This window comes from Macaca nemestrina, chromosome 10, assembly GCF_043159975.1.
Source record: "Macaca nemestrina isolate mMacNem1 chromosome 10, mMacNem.hap1, whole genome shotgun sequence".
NCBI classification, from domain to species: Eukaryota; Metazoa; Chordata; class Mammalia; order Primates; family Cercopithecidae; genus Macaca; species Macaca nemestrina.
Window position 1 is genome coordinate 115,773,577 of NC_092134.1, and position 19,882 is coordinate 115,793,458.

The 19,882-nt window shown below is 38.3% G+C and overlaps 1 protein-coding gene and 1 long non-coding RNA gene across 5 annotated transcripts in view; one reads left to right on the top strand and one right to left on the bottom strand.

The window, feature by feature from the left end:
• The window catches only part of LOC105492150 (uncharacterized), a 114,841-nt gene extending 105,565 nt beyond the window's left edge, over nt 1–9,276 (top strand). Inside the window, exon 4 of the long non-coding RNA XR_011609279.1 lies at nt 8,753–9,276. This is a non-coding gene — a long non-coding RNA (uncharacterized lncRNA). The remainder of the gene's footprint in view (nt 1–8,752) is intronic.
• LOC105492151 (sarcospan) overlaps nt 1–19,882 on the bottom strand; it is a 112,943-nt gene that overhangs the window by 12,355 nt on the left and 80,706 nt on the right. The gene's annotated exons all lie outside the window — the stretch shown is intronic.

Sequence of the window (19,882 nt, forward strand, 5' to 3'; positions counted from 1 at the left end):
AAATATAAGCAACAGAATTGCATTTCCTGATAAGCACAATTATCCTAGAGACAGATGTTGAAAGAGTGGCTGAGAGTCACCTAGCAAGTCATTAAACAACTGGTTTGCACATACTCATACTTCCTACCCCGGGGTCAGCTTCAAACCATAGGCAGTCTCTGTTAGGGTGGAGAAATCATTTGCAAAGCCAACATGGCATTTTCAGGTAAAACTTCTATCCTCTTCTCCCTTTGATTACACAATCAATAAGCTACCTATGCCCTCATCCATTGCCAAGTTGTAGGTTGTTCAGATTTCTATTGGACCATGAAGTCAAAAGCCAAGCCTTCTCTTACTGCAGACTGTTTCCAGGGTTTTCCATCATTGAATGGAAATGGTTGCTAGGTTTAATAGCAGGATATAATATTTGCAGTGGAGAGACACAGCATTAAAACATGTGAGCATGGCATGGACTGAAGAGATCTGGAGAGAAAACAAAACAGATAGGACCCAGGGAGGCAGCTTTTCAGCAGAAGACTTGCAGATACAAAAGTAAAGATACTGAAGTTATTCGTGTAGCCCCTAACATGGCATTTTCAAGTCAGGATGAAGCTCTTTTGTAAAGTTTATTTGTAAAAAATACTAAATTGAAGGATAAGTTTGATAAGAACTGTAGGGGTTTACTATTTATTCTCACATTAAGAATTTACAAAACTTGAAACAATCAAAGAAAGACCTACTTTTTGTTTATTGGTGACACACCAGATTGAGGGTTGTAATCCTGCTTATATCCCTAGACACATGCCTGTGAGTTTCTGTCTGCAGGTGCAAAGGGTCAGGCTCTCCCACATAACTGCCTTCTTCCCTAGAGACTACCAGCTGAAGTTGGCAATCGCCAAGACTTTCCTCTTTGTCTTCATAAGAGACACACTCCAGTAATAAGGCCTAACTAGCACCTTAAAAATCTGATTCAGTGCCTCTACTTGAACAAAATTTCTGATTTCAGCAGTAGCTCCTTCTTTGTAGCCTTCATTTACCCTGGTATCCAGAAAGAAGTTGCATAGGAACACATGACCTCATTCTAGAGCATTTCACTTATTCAAGTCACAGAATTTTATGGAGGACATACAATAAGCAGGCCCTGTGTTATTGTATGATCCTGGGAAATGAGAGATGGAAAAACAGGCCCTAACACCAAGGACTAACCAGCATCTAAGGATCTCCCAGTCCAGTGAGAAAAGAGAGGATAATGCAGTTGGGCTATTGTAAAAGTACTAGGACTACATCTGCTATAGGAATAACCAGAAGGAATAACTACCCTGATGGAAACTTGGGGAGACTTCCTGGAGAAAGATGAGTTTTGAGGATATGCAGAAAGTGGCTAGGAGAGTGTGAGGAAAGGTATTCTGTGCAGAGAGTAATAGAGGTGCAAAGGCACGAAGAAAGGCAGAGTAAACATTTGAGGATTCCTCTAGGTCCGGTGCAGAGAAAAAAATAAAAGGCAAAAGACGTATTTGCAGCAATGGACAGGAAGTAGATCACAAAGGACTTTGATTTCAACTAGGACATTTTCAGCAGCAGAAGGGCGTGACTGACTTTGCCTTTTAGAATGGTCCTTCTGGCTATGAAGAATGGATTGGATGGGGGCAATTCTTGGGAAGAGAAGACCACCTACAGGCCATTCTTCACCTGAGAAATGATGAGTGTCTGAGCTCAGGTAGAAGTAGTGATAGGGAGTGGGTGTGTTTGAATGACAGTAAAAAAACTGAATCCACAGGTTCTAAAGACTGATTAAGGTAAAGATGTAACAGCTGAGGAGAGGGAGAGGTCAGGAAGGTGCTGCCAGGTGGGTGCTGTGGACATTTAATGAGATAAGATAGAAAAGGAGGGGCAGAATGGGAGTGGGAATGATGATCCCACATGGACACAAAGTGCAGCCATATGGGCTTAGAGCTCAGGAATGAGACCTGGGCTGGAGACAAGGATTTGTTAGTCATCACCATATGTGAAGCAATTGACACCACAGGAAACAGTGGCCCATCCAGAGAGAGTCTGAAAACAGAAAAGGGTCCAGTTAGTTACCCAGTTATGAAGAATCTTTGAATTTTTTGAACAGAAAGCATCTCAGGTATATTTCTTATAATTGTAGTTCTATGTCATGTCATATCTAAAAATTACGAAATGGATTGTCCTTTTAGATTTGTCCTTTTAGATTTTTGAAAGCTTCAATTTAGGTTCTTGTACAGGGTATTTGCTATAAAGCTTAAATGTATTGAACACATTTTAATTTCTTGGCCTTCTGATAGGGCTTGATATGGTCTAAGGTGAGAGGGGACTTTCATTTTTTTTACCTACAGCTTTGCATGTTATAACAAGACTTCTTTATCAGAGAGTTTATTGATGTTCAGTGTAAGCATGTTTTAGAAGGGTAGGCTTTACTGATACTGAACTAAAGGTTTTCTGGCCATGGAGAGAAAACCAGATTTCTCACGCTAGACTAAGGGTTTTGTTTCCTGAGCTGGCAGGATGTGTACGTGCCAGGAAGACACGGCATTCTGGCTTCCCAGCAAGGAAGGGGGAGCCCATGTTAGTGGGCAGTGAGACCCGCCAGGCCTATCTGGAACGACATTCCTAGAGTCCAGGCCAGAGCTCCCATTAGATATGGTGAGGTGAAGCCCACGGCACAGGAAGAAGGCAGTTATGTAAGGATTTCAAGAAGGCGCTTGTTGGACCAGACACCCAGATGGCGGTGTCACAGAGCACAAAGCCAAATGGCACATGTGTGGCACTGGGAAGGCTAGTGCTGAGAGGGCAAAGGGCAACTAGCATTTAAAAGCTTGTTGAGATTTAGTCAATGTGCGTGCAAATAATTAAGTTGATAAGAAAAACTTAAAGTGATTTTTAATGGAAAAAAGAAAGACAGTAATCATGACTTTAACTTATTTTCGGATGTGTGTTTCTACAATTGGTTTAGCGTGAAGAGAAAACTGAAGTCCTAAATTCCACATTCTGCCTGAAGATATCCTTTTTGTCCATGCAGAGTGAAGTCTGCATTTTCTCTTGTGAGCTAGAAAGTTAGACAGGGCTGAAATGGTCTCTGAATGTTAAATCCATTTTTGTAGATGTGCGAGTCCTGAGTCTTGTCACACATTGTCTTTGTCTTTGTTATTTGGCCTATTACACCTGCGGTGGTGTCTTTTGAGGGTTTGTACTATGAATAAAAGGTAGATACTGGACCAGTGTCTCGGAGATTTACCTGCTTGTTTTTTTTTTTTTCCTTTTGATTTTGTCATAGCTGGAAGGTACCACCCTAAAACATTTTGCGAGAATGAGAATTATTGATATTTACTCTCTCCATGTCGTATGTATTTATATTCTGGTCTTGTGGCATTCACACAACCTCCAATTTATTTGTTTTCTTCTTTTTGTTGTCAACCGAGCTGCTTGACAGGGTTATCTGGGGAATACAACCTTTCCCTGTCAAATGCCTTTCAATGTTTTTCTTCTCCTTCCTTACCCCCGTTTCATTGTGTACCTGCAATGGGACTCTATTTCTGTTAGTTAATCAACTTTCACCTTTGTATTTAAAGTGCTTTAATCCAATCAATATAGTAACAAGATGAACTCTCATCTCATGTTTACAAAATCAATTGGTCAACAACAGAAGTAGCAGAACTGTAAATGTTTCTCCGAATATTTCTTAAGAGAATTTCCATGGATTGTCACCTATTTAATAAACATTAAGGTAAACTATTAGAATTCATTTCCAACAAATGATAAATATATTACAGTCTGTTAATTGAGGATAGTCTTAGGAGGATTGTTTACACATAATAGACCAGAAAATTAAATGGCATGCAACAGAACATTTCACACGGATCTATTAAAGGCTGCTTATCCAATCAAGATTTCAGAAAGACTGGAGAGAATATTTTAGCCTGACTTAAACATTTTTACTGGATTCTCATTGCCACTGCCTAAGAGAGTGTCTTATGGTAAGACAAAGCCTAAGAGAGTGGTTCAGAATCACTTGAAGAGGTGGGTAAATACTGGCCTCATCCTCAGAATTTCTGATCCAATAGGTCTGGGGTAAGGACTGAGAATTTGCATTTCTAACAAATTCCCAGGAAATGCTAATGCTGCCAGTGCTGGGACGACCCTTTTGAGAACCACTAGGCTAAGCTGTAAGCACAGTGCTCTAAATGCTGATGTCTGGGGTGGGGTTTATCGAAATGGTTAGGGGTCCAGAGTGACACTGACTACTGGAATTTCCTATAGAGAGTTGTTTATTATAAACAATAATATAATAACAATAGTATACCATTTATGAGTATTTACAGAGTGTTAAGCCCAGTGCTGAACACCTGACATGCATTCTTGCATTTAATCATCTCAAGAATGCATTTTTCAAGGGAGAGAAAACTGAGTTTTTAGAAATGTAAAAGGCTAGATATACATTCATTGCCCTTGAATTGTTTGTATTACTATTATGTTACAAAGGTGTTGGCTCCATTTGTTTCCCCATAAAGAAATGTAGTCTCTGCTATCATAGGAGTCCTTCAAATTGGGGGAGAAATACCTCTGTCTTCACTGCTATTTAAATATGACCTCACTGCAGAGCCTGTTTCCTCAATGTATCTGACTGGTGGTTTGAGGAACATCTCTAAATCTTCGAGTGTGATGTGGCATTCTGCTACTGTTAAAGGTCATCAGCCACTCCAACCCAAAGCAAAACAATCACCTCGAAAATTGCACCACCTCTACAGTGGTGTGATGGTAAATGTCTAACAACCAATTAGAGAAGGGCTATTTGTAGCATTTGCTAATTTCCATGGTATGACTACTTCTACCATGGCTGATTTCAAGATAACCAACACGAAGTCACTGAGCAAAGCTGGGAAGAGGTGCATGCCATCAGCTGTTACAAGTCCATCAGAAATGCTCCAGCATGCTCCTGCACCTCCATCCCATTTCTGCCTTTTCTGGGTCCCTCTTTTGACAGAAGTATCTGATTAACAAGTGAGATTGGTTTGTATCTAAGTTTGGCACATTACTCATTACTAATTGCTTGGAATCCCTACAATCAGCCTACATAATCTGTATAAAGATACAGGGGAGGGTGCCAAGGAGAAATCATAGTACTTATTTCCTGATTTGTGGGAATAGAGGAAGAATGGTTACAGCATAAGCTTTGAGATCTTGCTATCAATGGCCACCCTAATCTAGGTATCACTCTCCAGCTGAATTTAGCTCAACCTTTACTGTGGTAGGGACTGGGAGTATAAAGAAGAAGATATGGTCTTCGCCCTTTAGAAAATCACAGTTTAATCCCCAGAGGAACGGAGGCACAGGAAAATGTATTGCCATGGGTAATGTCATTTGACCAGTCCATGCCAGGTGTAAATATGAGCGGCTGACAGCAGCTTATACAACCCCCGCCTTGCTGATCACTTACCAAAATCCCTCATCCATTTTATAATGTAAGAAGCACTGAATCAGCTACCTTTTTTTCCCCCAATGTATTATGTTTTTAAAGGCAAAATTTTTGGTGTTAATCATATAGGGCTTCAATATGGTAGAATTATGAATGATATCCCCTTCCTACATTTGTTATTATTATTATTAATTCTTTTTCATTATATTTTTAGATAAAAGCAAGATAAAGGAACACAAAATGTACTCTTTTCCCTAACTGGATAAGGCAAGAAAGGTGAAAATGGTGCAAAGCATGAAACATCAAGTAACAGTTCATTCAATGAATGATAACTGCTTATTTGGTTCTGTAAAATCAAGTATAGAACTATAAACATAATTAAGGAGACAGGGTTACATAGTGGGAAGAAGATGGGCATTAAAGTTTGAATCTTGACTCAATTACTTTGCTAGCCAAATGATCTTGGACAAAGCTGTTTAATTTTTTTAGCCTCAGTTTCCCTATCTGTAAAATGGAGATGATAATGTCATGTTCACATGGCAAATATACTGTATATCACAGAATCGATAGCTGTGCTGTCAGAGTGCAGAGCCTGGCTCTTAGCCACTGCATGGCACAGTCACCTGCCTGAAGGAATCTTGACAGCACTATAAGCAAGAACTGCAGAGATCTGAAGAACATTCTACCATCTGCTCCTCTCCTGAATTGCTGAAGCACCAATCCTGAGGCAGTGTGAAAAACAAAGTCTTTGAGGTCCAAATGACCATGCGGGCTGGGGGACCGTGACTTAGTCATTGAGACTCAGTCTTATCACGTAGAAGATGGAGAAAATGAGAGTTAGTAATTGACTTTTAAATATCATAAATAATGTGTCTGGAATTGTAGTAGGTATTTTTCCCCATCTCACAGGAACTCAAACTGTGCTTAAGTTCAAGCCGAAAATGAATAACAGATGTAAACATAAGCACTCAGTCACATCTTAGAAATAATCTCATTCTGCTCATTTAACAAATATTCCTTGTGTAACTACCATGTGCCAGGTACTCTTTGAGGCTTGGAGATACCACAGTGAAAAGAAGAGAGAAAAATCCCTGCCTTGATGGGGCTAAAGTGGAGAGGCAGACCATAAACAAATAAATAAGTATATATATAACCTGTCAGCTCTTGAGAAGAGCTATGGAGAATATAGCAATTATCATCATAGTTTCTTTTCCCAACAAACATGACATACAGTGATTAGTAAAATACAAATAATAAATCCTTAAAGTGATATGTTCTCCCTTAAAAAATGAATTGGTAATGCCCAGGAACCCTTTTAAAAAAAAAGGTAGATGTTTGAGAGCCTTGCAGGCTCTGTTATTTCAACAACATGCATCCACTATAAGTATCTAAGAATTCACAGGTTTCATAGACAACATACGAATGCCCCTGAGAAAGGACAACAAAAGTGAACTGTAAAGTATTATGGCAAGATAGGCCACATACCTAAAGACAGAGAACAAGGTGGTGCATGCATGTTAGCTCTGGGTCTAGTGGAATGGTTCAAAACCCACCTCCACCACTTTCCAGCTGACTGACCAAGTTAACCCTTGGAGCCTCGATTTCATCATCTCTAGGATGATATTTTGCTTTCATAGTAAGGACCCACTTTTCAAAAATCTTTCCAACCACGTTGACATAGTTTGCAAATACCTAAGAGTTATAAAACTTCTTTTCCTGCCTCTATTTATTTCTGCTACAAACCTACATATAATCTACCACCCAGGAAATGCCAATCTTAGGAACTATGTCCCATGCCCAGCTGCATGTTTCTCTGATTACACTACTGTGGTTTTACAATGACAATCATTTAACTTCTGGAAAAAATGCCGTTCAATTAAAACTATTTTCTGGCCATATGAGATCCTCAAGTTAATATTACTTTTTTAGAAAACACAATTGTTTCAGCCAAACTTAGTGTGCAGATATTCACGGCGAATTCCAAAAATAATAGGGGTGCAAATATCAAGTGAAGAGTTTACGGCAGAACTGACCACCAAGAGGAGGGGAGCATTGTAACAATCTGTCTGTCTCTAAACACTAACATTAGTGGACCAGCATTAAAACTCAGAGCACTAATTATAACCTTGAAAAAAAAAATGTCTTTTCTTCGTTTTATCTAACCAAGCTCAAAATAGAAGCCTCTTTTTCACTGTGAACAAAACTGTAGCTAGCAATTTTTTATATCTAGGAAGCTTTGCGAATGACTACTTTATTTGGCCTATGATATATCTGCAAGATTTTCAATGCCTTTTCATTTGTCTTAGGAATCGCCAACCCCAGAGCTTCACTGATTTTACCTTTTTTTTTTTTTTTTTTTTGCCATTAGAGTAAAAGTTGCCGATGAAAAGCTCTAGTGCAGAAATCCTATTCATGGAAGAACTAAGTTCTGCCTGCCCACAAGGGGTTTGGGTTTCGACACAGAGCCTCATCTGGTCATTTCCACATCTTTCTGGGGAGTTGGGGGAAACAATTTGTAATATTGACTTTGCAAAGATGACATGTGAGATTACTTTTAAAAGAGGCTGGTAGAAATCCAGGTCAAAATTTCTCAGTGAAAAGTCAATTATAGACAAGAAATTCTATCACAGAAAAGTATTTCCTTTCAGGATCTAAAGAGAAAAGACACTTGCTCAATCACACCTAAGTTTAGCCATGTTTAACACACACCCCTTTATTATTTTAACTGTCCTTCTACCTGAGGAGTTGATATCTGACAGGTCTACATCTGAATTATTGTAAATGTATGTATTTTTCATATGAGTATGCAAAGACATTCAAAGTAAACAAAAATAAATGCTAATTAATTAAAGTATAATGCAAAAGCAGGTCTTCCTCACCTACAACTTTGTTAAATTTGGATATCTTTGGAAAACACATTGTAAAAACAAAATATCTAAGAATTTATAGGCAATTTTCTTAAGAAAGTTTTGCTTATGCAATTGCCAGAAATGAGAGTGGATTCACCTGGTATGTTGTGATAAAAGTTCTGATTGGTTGGTAAAGAAGTATGGAATACTTACGTGCCAAGTCGAAGTGCTTTGTATGGCTAGATACATCCTTTCTAATTCAAAGTGGTACGTTTTGTCATTGTTTGAAACTACTTGAAAACTAGAATTTTATATAATTTTTCCCACCAAAGTTACATTGTAATTTGCATTGCTGTGTAGTTTAGCCAGATCTGTTGTCCAAGCACAGAAAGAGTGGGAGGAAAAATGTGCTCGTTAAGTGACTGCCCTGTTTCTCAGTACACATTGTGCTTTGCAGATGTTCACTTGTATCTCCTATGTTGCTTTATAGGGTATTAGAAGACGACCCAATGAAACTGATAAAAATGAGTTGCAACTTGTGACCAGCAGCTGGATGAGAGGAGTGTGAATCCCCCAAATCTTATGGATATAGTGTGCTTTCTTTGATGTTCCTGCCAAAATGAGGCTGGAAAGCTAGGAAGATCTGTAAAATGTGTGCCAACACAAAGTACTACATAAGTTCCAAAAACCTTGCTTGAAACAATTGCAAATAGCTCATCATTTTATACCAGTGAACCCAAGGCTGAGTGTTTCATCAATTTACACAAAACCAAGAAGAGAAATCTGACAGCTATCCCAGTGTATGACTTACCACGGACATCTTCAAGTAGAATCACTTTGGTTTGGGTCTCGTTTTCATATTATAACACAAATTTGTGTATCTGGGTTAAGATACACATTTGATAGGAACTGCTGGGAATTCTTGCAGTTATATCCTCAAAAGACAAAATAAGCACAACCAACAGAACTGTGAAGCAATAAAGTTGGTTATGGATGAAAACTGGGCTGAACAGTCATAGGACATGAATTGTGCCTTTGACCTAAAATGTGCTTTTCTTTCCTTATCTACCCAGTGTAATGGTGCTACTCTTTCAACCATCTTGAATTCACTCACATTTATTCGTCAAACCCTGCTCAGCTATCCCCACTTCCCAGAAAGTGTATCTTTTTTGTATTACTTACTTTTTATACATTAGCTCATTTTCCCCCAAACAATGCAATCAAGTAAAAAATATTACTCTATTTTATAGAAACTTGCAGCTCAGAGAGGTTAAGAAACTTGCAAGGTGATCCAAAATAAATTTCTAAAAAGCATCAAGAGGTTTTATTTCTGCTAATATTAAGGACTAAATGATAGGAAAACTCTCCCTGTAAAACGCTGGATAAAACGTAGCATCACTTATAAGATGAGAAAACAATTAGCCCACTAGCACTGGAAGTCATCCAGAAAATTGTTCTGTCTCAACAGATGCAGGGGGGCAGTTTGAGGTTTTTCTACTACTTTCTTAGTCCTGGAACCTATTAAGATGAGAAGGTAACATGAAAGTGATCCTGAAAAAATAACCCAAAACCTGGCTGTTTCAATAAGTAAATTGTAAGGGGAGAAAGACAGAGAGACAGAGAGAGAGAGAGAGAGAGAGAAAGAGAGAGACTAGAAAAGAGAGAAAAAGGATAACTTTTTGAGTAAAGGAAACATTAGAAATATATGAATCAACTGCAGTGTACAGATCTTATTGAGATCCTGATTTGGCAAACCTAGGAAGAACTATTAATGAGCTAATCATGGATATTTGAACAGTGGTTTGATTCTATTAAGAAATTAACTTGTTAGGTGTATTATTAGCATATTGATTATTTTTTAGTTTTCATCTTTTGACTTACATAGGAAAATATTTATAAATAAAATGATATAAAAGTCTTGGATTTAGTGCAAAATCATGCACTGTGTAGTGTCTGTAGTGTGTGGGTGTGAAGGAAATATAGGAGCATACAGATAAGATAAGATTGAGCATGAGTTGATAGTTATGGAGGCTGAGTGATGAGAATATAGAGGTTCATTATACAATTGTATCTGCTCTTGTGTATGCCTGAAATTTTTCATAATAAGTGAGTTAAGAAAACAAAGTGGCTCTAGGTCTATAACACCACTGGGACACATGGCAAGACAAACCCGTCTGGAAGGGTTGTATTCTCAAATAGGCTATACCAAGTTATCATACCTAAGCCTCTTGGAAGATGAACTCACAAACCAAAATTAGCAAACACTTGAAGAATTAATTATTAGTGAAGGCCAACTCTTACATGCATGTACATGTACACACACACACACACACACACACACACACACACACACACACACACTTTGTAGGGACATGGATGAAGCCGGAAACAATCATTCTCAGCAAACTATCACAAGGACAAAAAAACAAACACCGCAAGTTCTCACTCATAGGTGAAAGTTGAACAATGAGAACACTTGGACACAGGAAGGGGAACATCACACACCGTGACCTGTCATGGGGTGGGGGAAGGGTGAAGGGATAGCATTAGGAGATATACCTAATGTAAATGATGAGTTACTGGGTGCAGCACACCAACATGGCACATGTATACATATGTAACAAACCTGCACGCTGTGCACATGTACCCTAGAACTTAAACTATAATTAAAAAAAAAGAATTAGAGCTATAAGAATTCCAAATAATGGAAGTAATGAACAGAGCCTATAAAAAGTACATTCAAAACAATTAAAGACATGAAGGAAGGAAATGAAAACATAAAGAACAGGGCAATTTTTGAAGCACCAGGAATATATGAAAATAACATCAGTAACAACATCAGTGAGTTCTAGAAATGAAAAATTAAAATTGCTAGAAGGAAGAACTCAATGGACAGGTAAAAGGCAGATTAAACCTAAATGAAGAAGGGAATAGTGAACCAGAAGATCTGAGAAAATAACCCAAGATACAGCACAGAGAGATAAAGAGAGATGAAACATACTAGACAGGATAAGAAATATGGAGGGAGAATAAGAAGGTTCTAAATATACATCTGACAGCGATTCCAGGCAAATGGATCAAAGAGAAGGGAGAACCAATATTAGGGAAAAAAAGGCTCAAATTTTTTCAGAATTCATGAAAAACCCAAAAATCTTAGATTCAGGAAACATAGCCAGTCCCTAGTAGGATTAACAAAAGCCAAATCCACTTTTAGACATACTGTAGCAAACTGTAGAAACCAAAAACAGAGAGAAAATCTGTAAAGCAACCAGAAGGGGCATGTTTCCTCTAAAGGAACAACAATTAGATGTTTGGCAAATGTCTTAGCAGCAATAACTGAAGTCCAGTGATAATAGGATAATATTTTCAAAAAACTGAGAGAAAATAGCTGTCAACCTAGGACCAGAGGAATGTTTTATAATCATTAACTTGTATGTAGCTATTAAGTGGACTAAAAATGTTACATGAAAATGGGCAGAATTATAAGGAGAAATAAAACCACATAATTTTAGGACATTTAACTCACATCTCTCAGTAACCTTTAGATGAAGCAGTAATGATGTAGAAGCTGAAAAAACATGACTAACAAGCTTAATTTTAAAATTGAGTATAGAACTTTAAACCCCAAAATGAGAGAATCCACATTTTTTCCAAGCATTCATGAACTGTTTATAAAAATTAGTCACAAAATAAGTCTAATCAAATATCCAATAATTGATATGAAAAACACATGAACTGAGTATAAAGCAATTAAAGTAAACTCAATAATCAAAAGAATAGATAAAAGACATTAGAGAAGACCCAAATAAATGGTGAGATTATCTTTGGTCATGTATAGAAAGTACAAATCCCAGGAAATTACCAAAAGTATTTTTCTTGGAACTTGAAAAGCCCATTCTAAAGTGTATATGCAAGAGAAAATGGCTAAGATTCACCAAGAAAATTTTGAAGAAGAATAAAATGAAGGAGGATGGGTTGGGGTGGGCTGCTTATCCTATCATCTTTATAACAAGATGCATTATAGCATTATTTTAATTTAGACAATGGTATTGGCATAGTGATAGCCAAATAAAACAATAGAACTAAGGAAAGTCACAAAGCAAATCTAATATGGAAACTTGACAGATGACAAATGAGTGTAACAGATCAGTGTGAAAAGGACTGATTATTTATTAAACGGTGCTAAAACAATTATCAATCCATGTGAGAAAAAAATACATAGACCTTTCACATCATTGCAAAAAGTTAAACCACTTATAATAAAGATATGAATGCCCAAAAGCAAACCTTTAACATTTTTAGAAAATGGAATAGAAAAGTATTTTTATAGCCTTGGAGTAGGGAAAAATTTCTTTAAGCTATATCAAATCCATAAAAAAGGAATTGATACATATAAATATATTAAGATCAAATCTTTTTTCATAACAAAAACACCATAAATAAAAGACATGATACCAACCAGAAAAAGATATTTGTAGTACCTAAAACCACAAAGATTATGTAACAAAAGTAACAAATCCTATAAATAAATAAGAAACAAACAACCCATGGAAAATATTTTTGAATAAATAAATCATAGAAAACAAAATAAAATGGCCAATCAACATAAAATAAACCCAAAATGCAAATTAAAACAAGATACCATTGCACACAAATAAGATAGGTAAAGAACCCTGATTTACCATTGGTGCAGGTGAGGTGTAAGTTAGTTCAATTTGGATTTGTGGTAGTGACTTGGCAATATCTAGAAATTTGACAATGCCTATATCTTATGACCCAACAATTTGACCTCTAGGAATACGCCTTAATAAGACTTTAAAACATGTGCACAGCGAGTCATAAACAAGAATATCCACTGTTAACACTGTAATTGCAAAATAAAAAATCATTTTTGAAAACAATTTCTCTTCAACAGGAGAATGCATAAATTAACTGTTATATATCCCCCCACCACCACGTTTTTTTGAGACAGGGTCTTGCTCTGTTGCCCAGGCTGAAGTGCAGTGGTGCAATCATGGCTCACCACTGTCTTAATCTCCCAGGTTCACATGATCCTCCCACCTCAGCCTCCTGAGTAGCTGGAACAACAGGCACATGCCACCACACCCAGCTAATTTTTGTATGTTTTTGTAGAGACAGGGTTTTGCCACGTTGCCCAGGCTTGAACTCCTAGGCTCAAGCAATCCTCCCGCCTTGGCCTCCCAAAGTGCTGGGATTACAGGTGTTAGCCACTGTATCTGGCCAATGCTGTATATTCCTAACAGTGAAATTCAGTACAGCAAACATTAATGAATGGTATCTGTGTACTATTATAAATAAATCTCAAAAACGATGTTGAGCAGAAATGATAGGATACTATCTGTATAAAAATTAAAATATGATGTGTTGGTTATGGATATATACATATTTTCCAAGTATGAAAACAGGCTTAGGCATAAAAAATACCAAATTCAGGATAGTACATATCTCTGGGGAAGATGGGAGGGGTAGGGGAATTTGATTAAGAAACAAAACACAGGGGACTTCAATGCAATATAGTGTTTTCCTTCTTAAAAAGTAAAAAAAGCAATTATTACAAAATATTTAAATTTAGCACAGCTAGGAATGGATAAATGGGCATTTTATTATTTTCTATGTTATTATGCAATTTAAATGTTTATAATTTTAAAAATCATAGAATTGCACAGAATTACCGACATTTGTTCAAATTCATACAGAAATGAAAATTTAAAAATCATTACCAAACATTTTTTGGAAAATGATTCTACATTGTTAGTAGAGCCAGAATTCTACCCATACTCCTAAGCTGGAGCCACTCCTCAAATTTCAAACCCTCTCTCCTTTCCTTTTCTGATCTTACCCTGAGGGTTCATCACGTTCTTCTCTGTGCTAGCACAGTACATTGTTTAAGGCACCACCTTGGCATTTTGTGTTTAAAACTAAATTGCAGTTAGTTGTACCTGTGTTTCCTCACCCAGGGACTAAGCTCCTGGGGGCACTATACCTGGCGTCTGAAAATACAGAGGGAGAGTGGCTAGGGCGTGAGACGGTTCTGTTTCACCAGTAAGCACCCTTCTATAGGCTTCTGATATGTTTCTTCTCAACCTCCTAACTCACTCTTGGGATGACTTACCAGAAACTAATCACCAAGTTCCATAAATACTTATTCTTGCAAAATAATCAATTTCCAAAGAATGTAAGAGAATCAAAGATTGTGTTCCAGCCTTTCTCATGAATCAACAGGAGGGGCAGAATGGTTACAAACAGTATTTGTGGGAAGAAATAAACAATCCATAGTTTATTTGTTTCACTTGAGGATTTTTCAAGCCCTCAGAAGAGGGAAAGGAATCTTGCTGATGTGGACTGAGCCTACCCCAGTGGTAGAGTCATGGGCTGGATTTCATTGCTTAGCCATAATTAAGTCAGTTCTCAAATTAGGTCCCATTCTAGAAATCACTGCAGAGATAATTCTACATTAAACTTCTGGGTTCATATATGTCTAATAGTGCAATAAATATAAACATATTAAATAGCACGGTGCATAGAAATTGTACAGTAAATCAATATAAATTGAATTACGTAATATTGGAATGGGAGTATAAATGAGAGAACCATCTTGTTCAACCTTTAAAAATATTATCAAGTGGCTTTTCTAATTGAGAGCACTTTATGAAAAACAGTGTAAGGGAACATAAAGTAATAGATATTATAATATTACTTCTCCTTTGAAAGTGTTTTGTCCTTTTCAACATGAGGAGGTCAGTGTCCCCAAGCAGCCTGCAGCCTCTCCCACGTTTCCCCCTTGCCTCCCATGGCAACACGGTTTAGCCAGACACTGAGCTTTTTGTGATGTGTGTGTGAGGACAGAGAGAAGGGGAGCAAAGCTTCAGGGAGGTCTTGAGGTGGAAAAATTTGTGACGCACACGATTTGGTGACTGAAGAAGAATTCTTTCTTGAGGGTTGTATAACACAATAGTCATGGTCACCCTATGTGCATTGAAAAATTCCTAGTTGGTCTCGAGCCCTTAATGCACACCAAAACCCTTTAAGAGGCTTCTCAAGCTACTTGTTCACGGAAAGATTATGAGACGAAGCCAACCTGTGTGGGTTTGGTCCTTCTGTTTCAGAACCTGACTAGCAAAGAGCCTGGGAGAAGTACATAAACTTATTGAACATGTAACTCATAAACTAAAAGATTCAAATTCTGTACACAGAATTCTGTATGCAGTCATGAAGAAATCCCTTCTTATTTATGATCATATGTTTGCCTTAAGGAGTCTGAGTTTGCCCTCTTCACTGCCTTGGGTGCCCCACTGTCTTCCTGAGGTAGGCACAGTCCTCCTGCAAGTTTCTCCCTGAGAGAAGAGCACCTCCATCCTCCAACAGAATTGATGAGGACTGAAATGCTGTTGCCCTTATCTTAGAAAATGCCTCCTTCATAGCTTTCCTGGCATAGCTAAATGTGAGATGGGGCTAAGCCTGTGAGATCAGGCTAATGGCCTGATATGCATGCCACACCTGATACTTCAGAAGGAAGCCAACCAGGGAAATGTTTTTCTCCCCACCTAGTAATAAAGCTAAAACTCTCTCCCTCGTCAAAGTCTAGTTAACACATTAGCAGCCCTTGCCCCCTTTTCTGGTCTCCGGTCATTATCTTCCATATGAAAGAGAGGGCTTGATAATAACATATCTAAAAGGGGTTTTTAATTGCTCCTTACAATGAATGCTGAATCTAACGCTTTAAAAACAACTGAGTGGGATGCCACTTAAAAGCACATCCTCCAGGTTTCTCACCACTTCTCTCAGTACCATGGCACTCCTAGCCAGGGGAGAGTTGCTCATTTCTGCAAAGATTAGAAGCAGGTCCAACAGAACTTCTTCAGCAGAATCTGAGAACGGTCATTTGTGAACAAACTGTTTGCTTTCCAATGTCCTGTCACTTACTGGACTTTTGCCAGCCCCGGGAAACACCGTACTGAAACATTCACACTTATGAAATTCATAATTAAGAGGGGACTGTGGCTCTAGCAACATTAGGTCAGAGAGCATTGACTTTAAATAAGATCAAAAATCAAACTGGAGAGTTTACAGTATCCCATTGTGGCCATGCCTTTTCGTTTTGGAACTGAGATTGGATCAATTGTTACAAAAGGCTGCATGTTTTAGTTTTCCCTGGTCTTTCCCTCTTGGGTGACTTGGGTTTCTGCAATAGAGTACTTAGTGAAGGAAAAGCAGAGCCCAACTCAGGACTTCTTAAGTGAGTGAACAGAATCCAATGAGAAGCCCTTAAATGTGTGTCAAAGTGAAGATCTACCAAAGAGCGAAGGCACCTACTGAAGGCTATTACCTCATAAGGTTCAAAGGGAGGGTAGGGGGTGCCCACAGTGTGCGATCACTACTCCCCACAGGACAGCAGGCTTGATCAATGGCTGAACATATAAGCATTTCCCAACCATACCACTCAGCCAGCCGCCTTTGTGTCAGAAGCCAAAGCATCCTTAAGCTACATCTTGACATCAGGGTACTCCCTGGAGCATAAAGAAATGAAGGAATTTACAGCATGGAGTTTCCTAAGCCTTAAAGAGTTAATGCAGCAAAGGAAATGCCTAAGTTAACCTTAGGATTGTATTCACTAGCTAGATTTACTTGATTTTATTTTTACAGAAATTTGACAAAAGAAGCAATCTGTAAATGCAATGAAAACAACCTCCTCCATATGTCTCACTACTGGCATGAGCACAGAGCCACACCACCCCATCGTACCTCCACGTGTCAGTTTACTGGCTCAGAATCCCTATCAGAAACACTCAGACTTCTAGCTGTTCCAAGAAAGCCGTAGGGCTTTCAATAATAAGCTGTGAAACGAGCTTAAGAATCACTGATTCTTAAGGGCAAATGTATAACCCTCACCGGAAGTGCTATGGACTGAACTGTGTCCCCCTAAGTTCATATGTTGAAGTTCTAACCGCAAAAGTAACTATATTTGAATTTAGGGCTTTTAGGAGGTAATTAAGGCTAAATAAGATCTTAAGCATGGGGTCCTAATCCAACAGGACTGCAGGATTCATGAGAGGGGAAGAGAAAGAGATCTCTTCCTCTCTTCACATGCATGAACTGAGAAAAGACCATGTGAGCACACAGCAAGAAGGCAGCCGCCTGCAAGCCAGGAAGAGAACCCTACCCAGCCCCTAACCATGCTGACACCCTGATCTTGGACTTCCAGTCTCCAGAACCGTGAGAAAATGAATGTTTGCTGTTTAAGCCACCCAGTCTACAGTATCTTGTTATAGCAGCCTGAGCCGACTAAGACAGAAAGAAAAATGTATTTTAGTTAATGCCATATGTGTAGGTGTACACATATGAATTTTAAAATTAACCAGGGTGATGGAGTGAGCTGCTTCACTCAGGCATCTGAGAGTTACTCTTGCCAAGTTTTATCTCAATACACAGAGATCTGAGACTGTATCCAAACCATCTGAAAGAGGGTGTGCCTATGGAATAGGTTTTTATATAGCTTATGCTGTAAAGCCTGTTCCCAGCATCTATTTTTTTAAAAGAAGTTCACTGTAAGCTTATGAACTCATCGTGATAAACCTAGACTTGAACATTCACAGCAAATAATAACTGGAAGGTTAAACTATGACATCATGAGGTCCCATCCAGCTCTGGATTTTGATGGACTTTTTTTGACCAGTACTTCCTTAGTTTGCCAGGATGGAAGACCTAAAAATGAACTGCATTTTGCAGTGAATTATACCTAATTAAAGTTTAATGACTAGATTACATTCCTGTCTGATATGATTTGGTTCTGTGTCCCCACCCAAATCTCTCTCGAATTGTAATCCCCACGTGTTGAGGGGGAACCTGGTGGAAGCTGGTATGATCATGGGGGTGGTTCCCCCTATGCTGTTCTCGTGATAGTCAGTGAGTTCTCATGAGATCTAATGGTTTACAAGCGGCAGTTTCCCCAGTACTTTCTCTCCTGCAGCCATATAAGACATGACTTTCTTCTCCTTTGCCTCTGCCATGATTGTAAGTTTCCTGAGGCCTCCTCAGCCATGTGGAATGGTTAGTCAATTAAACTTCCTTTCTTTATAAATCAATCAGTCTCAGGTAGTATCTTTACAGCAGTGTGAGAACAGACTAATACACTGTCCTACAGTAACATAGAAACATATATGTTGAACTCTTCAACATAACCTGTGTCTTTCCTTTTAATGTTATCATTAACCCTTTGGGGCACAGTACAACCAAGTGGATCCAGTGAAAGAACACCCTTAATAGAAATGTCTCAGATACAGCTAAAGGCAAGAGCAAGTCTAGAAAACATCCATTTTCTCAGACCACATTGAAAGAGGAGGTCATATTGGCAATTTAGCTATTCAACTGTTAGACTAAACATTAGTGAAATCTATGCCATTGCTTTCTTCATAAAAGGTGAGAGTGGTAATATCAACATCTAGCATTCAGTCACATCAATCCTAATACGTCCTATTCTAGTTAGGAGAGTGCAAAATAAGTCAAATGACCTTCCTGAGTTCTGCCATTTTATAACATGAAATAAAAAATCTAAGTAATGCTAAGTTAATATGTTCTGAATTATTCTAGAATCCAGAAGCCAAAATGGAATAATAACACATTCCTTACCATTACCTCATAGTTGTCTTAAATGTCATAAATAAATTTGTCTGTGTTTGAATATACAACTACAGTCAGCCCTTTGTATCAGTGGGTTCCATATCTATGAATTTAATCAACCACGGATCGAAAACATTTGGACAAAAAAAGGATGATTGCATCTGTGTTGAACATGTACAGACTTTCTCATGTCATTATTCCCTAAATAATATAGTATGTCAACTGTTTACATAGTATTTACATTGTATTAGGTATTATAAGTAATCTAGAAATGATTTAAAGTATATGGTAGGATGTGCATAAATTATATGCAAATACTACACCAGTTTATAGCAGGGACTTGAGTATCTGTGAATTTTGGTATCAGGAGTCCCAGAACCAATCCCCTGCAGATACTAAGGGGTGACTGTATGTAGTTTAAAAATGGGTATATGCATGTTCAAACACAAGCTCTGATAATGGCAAGTATGGAATAAATAGATTTCAATTCAACATTTATTAACTATCCATTATGTGTCAGGGAATATATAGTGGCCCTGAGAATATTACTTAAAGTAAGAGAATGAATTATTTTATTTTTCATTTGATTATCCCAAAATCTATGTGCCAGTATTTCTATCAAAAAATTAAATCCAAAATGATGACTGACATCTCAAAAGCTTGCAGACATTAACTTTCTGAGTTGAATATATCCACAACACAGGATTGAAAAACATCAGAACCGCCGGGCGCGGTGGCTCAAGCCTGTAATCCCAGCACTTTGGGAGGCCGAGACGGGCGGATCACTAGGTCAGGAGATCGAGACCATCCTGGCTAACACGGTGAAACCCCGTCTCTACTAAAAAATACAAAAAACTAGCCGGGCGAGGTGGCGGGCGCCTGTAGTCCCAGCTACTCAGGAGGCTGAGACAGGAGAATGGCCCGAACCCGGGAGGCGGAGCTTGCAGTGAGCTGAGATCCGGCCACTGCACTCCAGCCTGGG